Here is a 14,115-nt window from a genome sequence, read left to right as displayed (position 1 = left end):
GCTTACGTGTTATTGTGTATCGGGGTCATGTGTACTTGTTATTGTGTATCGGGGTCATGTGTACATGTAACTGTGTTGATGAATGTCATGTGCACATGTTATTTTGTGAGAATGAGTGCAATGTTTTAAGTAATGTGTATGAGTGTCACATATTGTGTATGTCACATATTGTTTATGAAAGTCACGTGTTGTGTATGAGTGTACGTGGTTATACGATACAGAGAATTCGACTGAGTCTTTAAGTTGACGTCGTAGAGAGAGGACGTCGGTGATTCTGCTCTGAGGACTGAGACAAAAGTAGGTTTTTGTGCTATCCTGAGTAATACTTTGATATGATAAGAGCTGAGAGGAAAGCTTGCTTGCTGTCACTTCGAGCACCATCCCTTCAAGAGAGTAAGGCGGCGACTAGCTTGCTAGTTACCCCTTCTCCACCACATCACCTCATCCTACCCCATCCTCACCTCACTCAAACATTTACACTGACCCACACACAAACACACTATTTACATTGCTATCCTTCTGCCTTTAATTTCTTCTTTTTCGGCAACTTCGCCTTTTGCGATTTAAACCAAGGGATTTTGACCATCCGGTAGCCCGTGTGGTTTTTTAAAATCCTACCGATCTTTGCCTTGGGCCCTGTCCCCCTCATTCCTCGAGGGTAGACTATCTTATGGGATGACCTTCAGAAGTCAGCTGACTTAGGATGTTTAGGACTGACACAAAGGAAAGTTTTTCTTTTTATAGCAAACTTTATGTGTCAGATGTACCTTCCTGGGCATCATGGCGAAAATACGAGTAAGAATACGTGTCACAGACAATCATAAGTCTAAGAAAGAAATACTTGAGAGTATTTGTACAAATTCCACTGTTGCACCAGTGGATGTTTTTCAAACTCACTCTGGCACTACTTCTCTTCTCCTCTGAAGAGGAGCTACTCCAATTTCTCAAGAATGATGTTCTTGGTAAATTACATAATCTGGTCATTATCTCCATTCCACTTGACAGCTATCAAGCACAACGAACTGTCTCTGTGGCAAGAATACACAGTTTCATGAGAGCCTGCTCTACGGAGAAACTTACTGAAGAACTTAATCAAGAGAATTCTGAATTTAAGGTTCTCAAGACGTATAAATTTACTAAACCTTCCAGCTTACAGCAAACATTAAAATTATTCCTAGTGACACGGAAAGAAGCCAAATTCATGTGTCAAAATGGTTTCAAATGCTTTGGCACCAGAAGTACACCAGACCAAATCTCTATTGAAAGGTTTGTCAGTGTCACACAGTGTTTTAAGTGTTATGAGTTTTGCCATAACACAAATAAATGTAGTAGCAACAAAATAATTTGCAGTATATGCTCTGATGAGCATGTTTTTAGGGATTGCCCTAACAGAACCAAACTAAGTGTTCGCGTTGTAATGGGAAACATCATGCCGCTTCCTCTAGCTACCCTGTTAGAAAATCTACAATCCAGAAAATTCTGAATACTAAGAAACAGTCAACCACTGAGAGAACCACTTCCCAAACACCTCCAACAATGCCACAGCCTTCATTCCCTAACCTACCTGGATCTGTTGGGACTCCTCCTGCCACTTCTACCAGTTCCAATGTTTGGACTTCAGCCCCTCCTGCAGCGCCCCACCCTACCCCTAATATCCACCAAGCACAAGCAACATGAACAATACCTATGTCTCCTGGGTCCTCAGAGGTAGATGTAAGGAGAGGTACACTTATGATCATGTTGGCCAAAGACATTGCAGGTAGCAATGTTAAACTTTGTTCCTCTATTTTCAGTGACTTGATAGTGGCTAATGGGATCAGTCTCATAATAATCCCACATAATGTGCAGTTAATTATGGACCAGTCCCCTCAAGATAGGACGTATATGCCCTCCCCTACCCCCACAAATATGCAAACTTCATCCCACAATCAAGGTTCAACCGTAATGCAGACCCAGTTGTAGTAACAACTCAGCCCACTACGTTAATACCTGCCCCTGAACTTGCGCCAAACACTCGTGCACAAACTACTACTATTGAAGGTGACCCAGTAGTCCAAGTACTTTCCCAGGGTACTTCAGCTGGACTACCACATTCACACTTGGAGCCTCCGCTGTCTCCTATAGTAAATGGGGCGCATGTGCTACCAGAAACTGGGAATACCAAACCTCGGTTGTCAGATGACGACTCAGACTCATCTGTTGATATCACCACCAACAGTGAGGAAAGGGACATGATCAGTACGCAGAAACTACTCAGAACTACACTCCTCCCCATCTAAAGGGAACAAAAAGACACAAAACATCCAGGCCATGGGAAAACCTGAGTAGCCACAGCCACTCAAGACGGAGAGGTTTTTTAGTGCCTGGAAGGAAAAAACTGGCAGGAAATGACAGAAATCGTACGCCAAATCCAGTCATTTCTGGAGTGGAACCACAGTCGATGGCCTCCACTCCAAACCAACAGATACAGATACTAGTGCCGGAAAAAAAAGTCCCCCCCAGTACCACCAATACCACCAGTCCGATGACATTCTTCTTTGCAAATATACAGGGTCTAAAACCAGCAACAAACAAAATACCTTTCATCCGTGGACTGCTTGCAGAGGCAAATTCAATGTTCGCGGCTTTCACAGAGACCCACATAAAGGATCACTTGGACAACGAAATATAGATCCCAGGTTACAACCTATACAGATGTGAACAGGCAAAAAAGGGGGTGGGGGTTGGCCTGTATATCGCAAGAGTCACTTGTTTGCACAGAACTGCTTAATGCCTCAAATGATGTAGTGGAAGCTTTAGCAGTAAAATCGAGAACCAAAACCTAGTCATTGTGGTAGTCTACAAGCCTCTGGATGCAACGTCCCAGCAATTCAAGGAACAGCTGTTAAAAATTGACCACTGTCTGGAAAATCTGCCAGCTCCTGCCCCCAACATCTTGCTCCTGGGGGATTTCAACTTGAGGCACCTAAAATGGAGGAATATAGCAAATAATGTTGTTGCAGTAATAACACCAGGAGGCAGCTCTGACGAGAACTCACACACACACACACGAGCTTTTAAATCTCTGCACAAAATTCAACTTAAACCAGCAAATAATAGAGCCTACTAGACTGGAGAATACACTAGACCTCATCTTCACTAACAATGATGATCTGATAAGAAATGTCACTATATCAAACACAATATACTCAGATCGCAACATAATCGAGGTTCAGACATCTATGCGCGGAGCCCCAGGCTGACAAAATGAGATTAGTCACTAGGGAGCCTTCACCAAATTCAACTTCAATAACAAGAACATAAAGTGGGACCAAGTAAACCAAGTCCTAAACGATATAAGCTGGGAAGATAGACTAAGCAACACAGACCTCAACTTATGCCTAGAATAGATTAACTCGGTGGCACTCGATGTATGCTCAAGGCATATTCCTTTAAGAAAAAGGAGGAGTAAATGTAAAATAGAAAGAGACAGGTGCTCCCTTTACAGGCGACGGAAAAGAATAACAGAGCGGCTAAAAGAGGCCAATATATCTGAAATGCGTAGGGAGACACTGGTCAAAGAAATAGCAAACATCGAACTTAAGCTAAAGGAATCTTATAGGAGTCAGGAATCGCGGGAAGAACTAAAAGCCATAAATGAAATCGAAAGAAACCCAAAGTATTTCTTTTCTTATGCCAAATCAAAGTCGAGAACAACATCCAGTATCGGGCCCCTACTTAAACAAGATGGGTCCTTCACAGATGACAGCAAGGAAATGAGTGAGCTACTCAAGTCCCAATATGACTCAGTTTTTAGCAAGCCGCTAACCAGACTGAGAGTCGAAAATGAAAATGAATTTTTTATGAGAGAGCCACAGAATTTGGTTAACACAAGCCTATCTGATGTTATCCTGACCCCAAATGACTTCGAACAGGTGATAAATGACATGCCCATGCACTCTGCCCCAGGGCCAGACTCATGGAACTCCGTGTTCATCAAGAACTGCAAGAAGCCCCTATCACGAGCTTTTACCATCCTATGGAGAGGGAGCATGGACACGGGGGTCGTCTCACAGTTACTGAAAACAACAGACATAGCCCCACTCCACAAAGGGGGCAGTAAAGCAATAGCAAAGAACTACAGACCGATAGCGTTAACATCCCTTATCATAAAAATCTTTGAAAGGGTCCTAAGAAGCAAGATCGCCACCCATCTAGATACCCATCAGTTACACAACCCAGGGCAACATGGGTTTAGAGTAGGTTGCTCCTGTCTGTCTCAATTACTGGATCACTACGACAAGGTCCTAGATGCACTAGAAGACAAAAAGAATGCAGATGTAATATATACAGACTTTGCAAAAGCCTTCGACAAGTGTGACCATGGCGTAATAGCGCACAAAATGCGTACTAAAGGAATAAAAGGAAAAGTTGGTAGATGAATCTATAATTTCCTCACAAACAGAACACAAAGAGTAGTAGTCAGAGTAAAGTCTGAGGCAGCTACGGTGAAAAGCTCTGTTCCACAAGGCACAGTACTCGCTCCCATCTTGTTTCTCATCCTCATATCCGACATAGACAAGGATGTCAGCCACAGCACCGCGTCTTCCTTTGCAGATGACACCCGAATCTGCATGACAGTGTCTTCCATTGCAGACACTGCAAGGCTCCAGGGGGACATCAACCAAATCTTTCAGTGGTCTGCAGAAAACAATATGAAGTTCAACGATGAGAAATTTCAATTTCTCCGATATAGTAAACATGAAGAAATTAAAACTTCATCAGAGTATAAAACAAATTCCAGCCACACAGTAGAGCGGAAAACTAACGTCAAAGACCTGGGAGTGATCATGTCGGAGGATCTCACCTTCAAGGGCCATAACATTGTATCAATCGCATCTGCTAGAAAAATGACAGGATGGATAATGAGAACCCTCAAAACTAGGGATGCCAAGCCCATGATGACACTCTTCAGGTCACTTGTTCTATCTAGGCTGGAATATTGCTGCACACTAACAGCACCTTTCAAGGCAGGTGAAATTGCTGACCTAGAAAATGTACAGAGAACCTTCACGGCGCGCATAACGGAGATAAAACACCTCAATTACTGGGAGCGCTTGAGGTTCCTAAACCTGTATTCCCTGGAACGCAGGAGGGAGAGATACATGATTATATTCACCTGGAAAATCCTAGAGGGACTAGTACCGAACTTGCACACAAAAATTACTCACAACGAAAGCAAAAGACTCGGCATACGATGCAACATCCCCCCAATGAAAAACAGGGGTGTCACTTGCACGTTAAGAGACAATACAAGGAGTGTCAGGGGCCCGAGACTGTTCAACTGCCTCCCAGCATACGTAAGGGGGATTACCAATAGATCCCTGGCTGTCTTCAAGCAGGCACTGAACAAGCACCTAAAGTCGGCACCTGACCAGCCAGGCTGTGGCTCGTACGTTGGATTGCGTGCAGCCAGCAGTAACAGCCTGGTTGATCAGGCTCTGAGCCACCAGGGGGCCTGGTCACAGACCGGGCCGCGGGGGAGTTGACCCCTGGAACTCTCTCCAGGTAAATTCCCCTTGATGAGTCTAGTAGGGAGAGCTTACAATCAAACTACAACTATAACCTCAGGCAACAACTCTGTCCGCAGCAAAAGTGCAAAATACAAGAAATAATGGGAATTTTGAATTTTACAACTTAATATTCGACATTTCTTTAACAACCGGTACCTCTTCGAAGCTGAACTACACAATTACGACCCTGACATCATCCTCCTGAATGAGACAGCTGCGAGAGCAGACCAACATATAAAGTTACGTGGTTACTCTACCGTCAAGAAATCGAGAGGCCTCATAGTGGAGTGGCCGTCCTAGTGAAACTAGGATATGCATTTCGTAACATCCACGTTGACGAAGACATTATAGCAATAGAACTGACGACCTTATATGGTCAGTTAATACTTGGAACTGGATATTTTCCTCCTAGGCAGCCAAATATAGAGTCCATTTCCCTCCACTAGATATTGAGTAGGAATATTCCAACACTCCTGGCAGGTGATTTTAATGCCCATCACCCCGCCCTCTTCAACTGTGGAATCGGACACCCGATGGGTGACATAAAGGAACAACAACTATTTAATATAATGACAGCAAGGAACCTATCATTTCAGGGCCCTTTCTTTAAATCACATGTAGGACCGCATTCGGGGACACCTGATATAGTTGTGACCAACAAAGACTGTGATCTATACCATTGCAGGGTCTCCCCTCGTGGGAACGTAGGATCTGACCACACCCTTTTTATAATTACATTGCAAGCATCGCAATTTAGAATATCCACTCCTCCGAGACCCAACCTAAAATCTCTAGTATTTGACCCATTCGGGGACTACCTATGTAATCATGATACCGTCTCGCTTGAGGGCCAGCCTTCAACTGCTACTGACGAAGCACTCAACTCCTTACACGACCGAATCGTAGAGGCCACTCATGCAACTTGCCAACAAACTGCATCAAAGCTCTATCAGCAATACAAACCAACCAAGGAAATTACAGACTGCATGAAAAATTGTCAAACCGAATGTAGACGGCATTATCAAACAAGTCAACCCACACGGGCTATATTGCAGAGGTTGAGATGAGAGTTAATTACCCTGATCACACAACACAAAAGTGAATTATGGAAATGTCTTGTTCTTCAAGCTAATTAGTACAAACGTCAGTCTGCAAAGTTCTGGAGCAAGATCTGCCAGCTTTTAGGGGCAAAGCACAGGCCTACACGTTATCTCCCCTCAAGGAAGGTTCCTTGATGTTGGTGAGGGGCTCTTGATTTAGGGAATTGGATCTGTGCTCCAGTTCCCCGAATTAAGCCTGAATGCCTTCCACATCTCCCCCCCCCCCAGGCGTTGTATAATCCTCCGGGTTTAGCGCTTCCCCTTGATTATAATAATAATAATAATAATAATACACGTTATCTAAGATATTCCTTCACTGATGACGATGATGAGGAAGTTGCTGTAAAACTTGATGACCCACAAGATCAAGCTAATCTGATGGGTGATGTGCGGGGAAAAATTTTCACACACAATGCCAGTAGAAAATTTAATAATAACCATTATAAATGGGTCAATGAATGGAAGGATGACAAATGAGCTGACCTCCAACCCCTACCTTTAATTGATATATCTACTCTTGAAGATGATCCTTCCTTAACAAGACCAATCACCCTCCGAGAGATGTGTCAAGTTATCGGCAGTATGCGTAATAAAGCCCCTGGACTATCAGGCATTACAGTAAAGCAAGTAAAGTTCCTACCCAGAAATTGTAAAATGTCTCTGGTAAATAACTTTAATGCCGTCTTTGCCTCGGGATATTTTCCAGTGCTTGTTAAGATGGCGTAGATGATTTTCATTGCAAAACTCAATGAGGACATTCATAAACCAGATAACTTATCCCATTGCTCGAAGTCACGAGTAAAGTCCTAGAGAAAATCGTTTCCAACAGATTAAACTATTACATGGAATATGATCACATTTTCACTGAGAAACAGTTTGGATTTCAGACTCACAGAGGGACCTAACATGCTATAAATATACTTTTCGATGTTGTTGACAGTCTGAGGAAACAGGGCAACCTTGTCCTAATTGCCACTAGGGATGTACACAAAGCGTTTGACAGCTTGTGGCATGATGGACTCATCATTAAACTGGTCGACCTCTCTAACCACAACTGAACCTTTCTCAGAGTTATATGTATATATAAAACTTGCTATCAAATAGATATGCTGACTTACCTTTAATGGTAAGTCAGCAGATCCTTTCACACCGACAGCTGGAGTACCACAAGGCTCGTTCCTAAGCCCGATACTATTTAACATATATATAAACGATCTCCCTAAACCCGTGTTCAATGATACTATTATCACCCAATTTGTAGATGATGTTATTCATGTAGTATCATCCACCCCCGTAGCAGGAAAATGTAAGTAGGAGAGGGTTATAGAGAAAATGAATACGGAACTTCGAAGAACAACAAACTGGGATAAAAAAATGGAGAATCACGACCAACCCAGACAAAGTCCGTATCAGCACCATCGGATGTTTTACAACAACCATAGAAGACAAGGAGGGTATCTCCAGCAGAGGTACACCTATTGCCATTAGAAACCCCAATAAGATCCTGGGATATGAGATTACTCCACTCCACATCTCGCGTCACTAAAGAGACAAATTTAGCCGAAGCTCGTCTCAACAGTCTATATGGGTTCGATCAAGCCCCTTCCCATATCAGAAAGCACCTATACAAGATGTTGATAAGACCTATGTTAAAGATCCATGTGTCTCAATGCCGTTAACAACAAAAAACAACATACTACAGTTACAACGAGTCCAGAATAGAGCACTCCGCTTTATCACAGGCACCAGGAGGAGAGACAGAATCAGGATGGTAGATTTATACATCCGCCAGGACATTGATGCAATGAATGAAAGGCTTGATAAACTAAAGAAGAGACAACTATATGCAATTCAAGAACTCTATATACCATACAGAGAGCTTCCTCCCCAGTTTGCAAATACCACCGACTACATCATCAACACGCCTCCCCACAGAACCCAAAGAATGACCCTTCAACAGAGTGCAATGATTCATTCACAAGGAGAATTTCCAGAAACCAGTGATCCTGAGCGACCTCCCTGAAGATGTAGTTAACTGGTTACCACCGGAACCCTTTTAAGTTCAATAAGAAAAACACCACCACTATCTCAGGAGGCTTCTTTTCTAACTTACTTAACTACCAATGTAACATCATCCAACCTACTATGGCAGGACACCACCTCTGAAGAAGCTGAGCTGGCCAGTATTTCCACGTAGCAATCAACGTACATCAGTTGCCTTGCTATCGTCATTTCTAGCCTAATATCCCACCTTACCTCCCCCACCCACCCTTTTCCCATATGTCTATCCTTACCCATCCTTCTTCCTTTCCCATCTTACCAAAGCTTTGGTTATTCAAGTTAAGTCTACATGTTACTGTGTGTGTGTGTGTGTGTGTGTGTGTGTGTGTGTGTGTGTGTGTGTGTGTGTGTGTGTGTGTATGTATGTGTATGTATGTGTATGTAGAGTTTTAACATAGTATATTAATAAAGTTGTGTTTACGGTGACACCTGGTCTACATGATGGCTTTCTTTGTATATATTGTCTTGTGAGCAAAGTACAGTGACATCACACGTCTTTAAGATCACAGGTGACATCACACATTATCTAAGACCCAGTTTTTTGAGTAAATCATTACCGTCTTTCTTGCATATTATAACTTAATTCAACACTTCAGCTACCAAAACATTACCTAAGATTAAATACATTTGTAATTCTACTAACATCTCTCATATATCTTTTCCAAACTTATAAATCCACTTAAGTGCTGCTTTACTTTATATAAGTGTTCTTAACTTATTTATTTCAGTGTTTACACATGACACCCAGATTCCCTTCACTTTCTGTATTCACGATCTTCTTTGTTACACATATTTTACCTGGTCTGGTCAGCAGTCTTATTCCATTAGAATTATTACATTCTTTAAAGTTTTTTTTTTACTCTTTTCGTCTTTTATTAACATTATCAAAAAAATCATGAACTATTCCAGTACTTTATTACAACTGCGTCACAAACTTCAACCTTAACCCATTCTAAATTTCCCTTTTTTCATCTTCTTATTGCCTTATTAATTTTATATTGAGTGGGTAACTCTGCTAACAGCATAGTTAGGCTGACAGCAGAGTCAGCCAAGCTGACAGCTGTACGTCAGACCTGTTCTCTTCTTTATTGTGAACTATTATGTAGTTCATACAAATTTTCTTCTGATGTTTACCTTTACTTTCATCTACACATAAACATCACTACAAACATCATGCTACCAACACACACATACATGTGTACACGTTCTCATAAGTATATCTGCACTCTCCCTCACCATTGTGTAAATTAATAAATACTATATAAATAGTGTAAGAAAATTCTGAAAATTCTTGATCACATAATTTAAATTTTCTTAAGAAATTGGAATGAGGGTTTTAATATTTTAAAGAAATATTTTGGGAAAATATGTAAATAGGTGAAGAAGTGACTAACTTGAGAGACTTGTAGTCAAGATTATGGAGGTATTCTTATAAATCCTCTTAAGAAACAATTTGTTTAAGTAGAATTATTTAATAAATAAGTCAGTTTACACATATACACTTTTCTCACCTCTTAATTAATAACATAAAAACATTCACCACCACAGAAACAAAACAAAAGTCTTCTGGGAAAGAAATAAAAACTGTCAACTTGGATGATTTGATCTCTTGATAATAGGAATTTTAATGGTGGCTGCCACAACCTGGGCAGTACGACTGTGTGTTGTCACGACCTGGCCAGTACGACTGTGTGCTGCCACAACCTGACCAGTACGACTGTGTGCTGCCACAACCTGGCCAGTACGTCTGTGTGCTGCCACAACCTGGTCAGTACGACTGTGTGTTGTCACGACCTGGCCAGTACGACTGTGTGTTGTCACGACCTGGCCAGTACGACTGTGTGCTGCCACAACCTGGCCAGTACGACTGTGTGTTGTCACAACCTGGCCAGTACGACTGTGTGCTGCCACAACCTGGCCAGTACGACTGTGTGCTGCCACAACCTGGCCAGTACGACTGTGTGCTGCCACAACCTGGCCAGTACGACTGTGTGTTGTCACGACCTGGCCAGTACGACTGTGTACTGCCACAACCTGGCCAGTACGACTGTGTGCTGCCACAACCTGGCCAGAACGACTGAGTGCTGCCACAACCTGGTCAGTACGACTGTGTACTGCCACAACCTGGCCAGTACGACTGTGTGTTGCCACAACCTGGCCAGTACGACTGTGTGCTGCCACAACCAGGCCAGTACGACTGTGTGCTGACACAACCTGGCCAGTATGACTGTCTGTTGCCACAACCTGGCCAGTACGACTGTGTGTTGCAACAACTTGGCCAGTACGACTGTGTGTTGTCACAACCTGGCCAGTATGACTGTGTGTTGCCACAACCTGGCCAGTACGACTGTGTGCTGCCACAATCTGGCCAGTACGACTGTGTTGTCACAACCTGGCCAGTATGACTGTGTGTTGCCACAACCTGGCCAGTACGACTGTGTGTTGCCACAACCTGGCCAGTACGACTGCGTGTTGTCACAACCTGGCCAGTATGACTGTGTGTTGCCACAACCTGGCCAGTACGACTGGGTGTTGCAACAACCTGGCCAGTATGACTGTGTGTTGCCACAACCTGGCCAGTACGACTGTGTGTTGCCACAACCTGGCCAGTACGACTGTGTGCTGCCACAACCAGGCCAGTACGACTGTGTGCTGACACAACCTGGCCAGTATGACTGTTGCCACAACCTGGCCAGTACGACTGTGTGTTGCAACAACTGGGCCAGTACGACTGTGTGTTGTCACAACCTGGCCAGTATGACTGTGTGTTGCCACAACCTGGCCAGTACGACTGTGTTTTGCCACAACCTGGCCAGTACGACTGTGTGCTGCCACAATCTGGCCAGTACGACTGTGTTGTCACAACCTGGCCAGTATGACTATGTGTTGCCACAACCTGGCCAGTACGACTGTGTGTTGCCACAACCTGGCCAGTACGACTGTGTGTTGTCACAATCTGGCCAGTATGACTGTGTGTTGCCACAACCTGGCCAGTACGACTGTGTGCTGCCACAACCTGGCCAGTACGACTGCGTGTTGTCACAACCTGGCCAGTATGACTGTGTGTTGGCACAACCTGGCCAGTACGACTGGGTGTTGCAACAACCTGGCCAGTATGACTGTGTGTTGCCGCAACCTGGCCAGTACGACTGTGTGCTGCCACAACCTGGCCAGTACGACTGTCTGTTGTCACAACCTGGCCAGTATGACTGTGTGTTGCCACAACCTGGCCAGTATGACTGTTGCCACAACCTGGCCAGTACGACTGTGTGTTGCCACAACCTGGCCAGTATGACTGTGTTGTCACAACCTGGCCAGTACGACTGTGTGTTGCCACAACCTGGCCAGTACGATTGTGTGTTGCCAAAACCTGGCCAGTGTGACTGATGCCACAACCTGGCCAGTACGACTGTGTGCTACCAAAACCTGGTCAGTATGACTGTGTGTTGCCACAACCTGGCCAGTACGACTGTGTGCTGCCACGACCTGGCAAGTACGACTGTTTGCTGCCACGACCTGGCCAGTGCGACTGTGAGTTGCCACAACCTGGCCAGTACGACTGTCTGTTGTCACAACCTGGCCAGTATGACTGTGTTTTGCCACAACCTGGCCAGTACGACTGTGTGCTGACACAACCTGGCCAGTACGACTGTGTGTTGCCAATACCTGGCCAGTACGACTGTGTGTTGCCAATACCTGGCCAGTACGACTGTGTGTTGTCACAACCTGGCCAGTATGACTGTGTGTTGCCAATACCTGGCCAGTACGACTGTGTGTTGCCACAACCTCGCCAGTACGACTGTGTGTTGTCACAACCTGGCCAGTACGACTGTGTGCTGACACAACCTGGCCAGTACGACTGTCTGTTGTCACAACCTGGCCAGTACGACTGTGTGTTGCCACAACCTGGCCAGTACGACTGTGTGTTGTCACAACCTGGCCAGTATGACTGTGTTGCCACAACCTGGCCAATACGACTGTGTGCTGCCACAACCTGGCCAGTACGACTGTGTGTTGTCACAACCTGGCCAGTATGACTGTGTGTTGCCACAACCTGGCCAGTACGACTGTGTGTTGCCACAACCTGGCCAGTACGACTGTGTGTTGCCACAATCTGGCCAGTATGACTGTGTGTTGCCACAACCTGGCCAGTACGACTGTGTGCTGACACAACCTGGCCAGTACGACTGTCTGTTGTCACAACCTGGCCAGTACGGCTGTGTGTTGCCACAACCAGGCCAGTACGGCTGTGTGTTGTCACAACCTGGCCAGTATGACTGTGTTGCCACAACCTGGCCAATACGACTGTGTTGCCACAACCTGGCCAGTACGACTGTGTGTTGTCACAACCTGGCCAGTATGACTGTGTGTTGCCACAACCTGGCCAGTACGACTGTGTGCTGCCACAACCTGGCCAGTACGACTGCGTGTTGTCACAACCTGGCCAGTATGACTGTGTTGCCACAACCTGGCCAGTACGACTGTGTGTTGCAACAACCTGGCCAGTATGACTGTGTGTTGCCACAACCTGGCCAGTACGAATGTGTGTTGCCACAACCTGGCCAGTACGACTGTGTGTTGCCACAACCTGGCCAGTACGACTCTGTACTCACCTAGTTGTACTCACCTAGTTGAGGTTGCAGGGGTCGAGTCCTACCTCCTGGCCCCGCCTCTTCACTGGTCGCTACTAGGTCACTCTCCCTGAACCATGAGCTTAATCATACATCTTAAAACTATGTATAGATCCTGCCTCCACTACATCGCTTCCCAAACTATTTCACTTCCTGACTTATCTGTGGCTGAAGAAATACTTCCTAACATCCCTGTGATTCATCTGTGTCTTCAGCTTCCAACTGTGTCCCCTTGTTGTTGTGTCCCATCTCTGGAACATCCTGTCTTTGTTCACCTTTTTAATTCCTCTCAGTATTTTCTATGTCGTTGTCATGTGCCCCCTGTCTCTCCTGTCCTCCAGTGTCGTCTGGTTGATTTCCTTTAACCTCTACTCGTAGGGCATACCCCTTAGCTGTGGGACTAGTCTTGTTGCAAACCTTTGCACTTTCTCTAGTTTCTTTACGTGCTCGCCTAGGTGTGGGTTCCAAACTGGTGCCGCATACTCCAATATGGGCCTAACGTACACGGTGTACAGGGTCCCGAGCGATTCCATATTAAGATGTCAGAATGCTGTTCTGAGGTTTGCTAGGCGTCCATATGCTGCAGCAGTTATTTGGTTGATGTGGGCTTCAGGAGATGTGCCTGGTGTTATACTCACCCCAAGATCTTTTTCTTGAGTGAGGTTTGTAGTCTCTGGCCCCCTAGACTGTCCGTCTGCGGTCTTCTTTGCCATTCCTCAATCTTCATGACTTTGCACTTGGTGGGGATGAACTCCAGGAGCCAATTGTTGG

Source organism: Cherax quadricarinatus, chromosome 27, assembly GCF_038502225.1.
Source record: "Cherax quadricarinatus isolate ZL_2023a chromosome 27, ASM3850222v1, whole genome shotgun sequence".
Classification (NCBI taxonomy): Eukaryota; Metazoa; Arthropoda; class Malacostraca; order Decapoda; family Parastacidae; genus Cherax; species Cherax quadricarinatus.
This window is presented reverse-complemented; position numbering follows the sequence as displayed.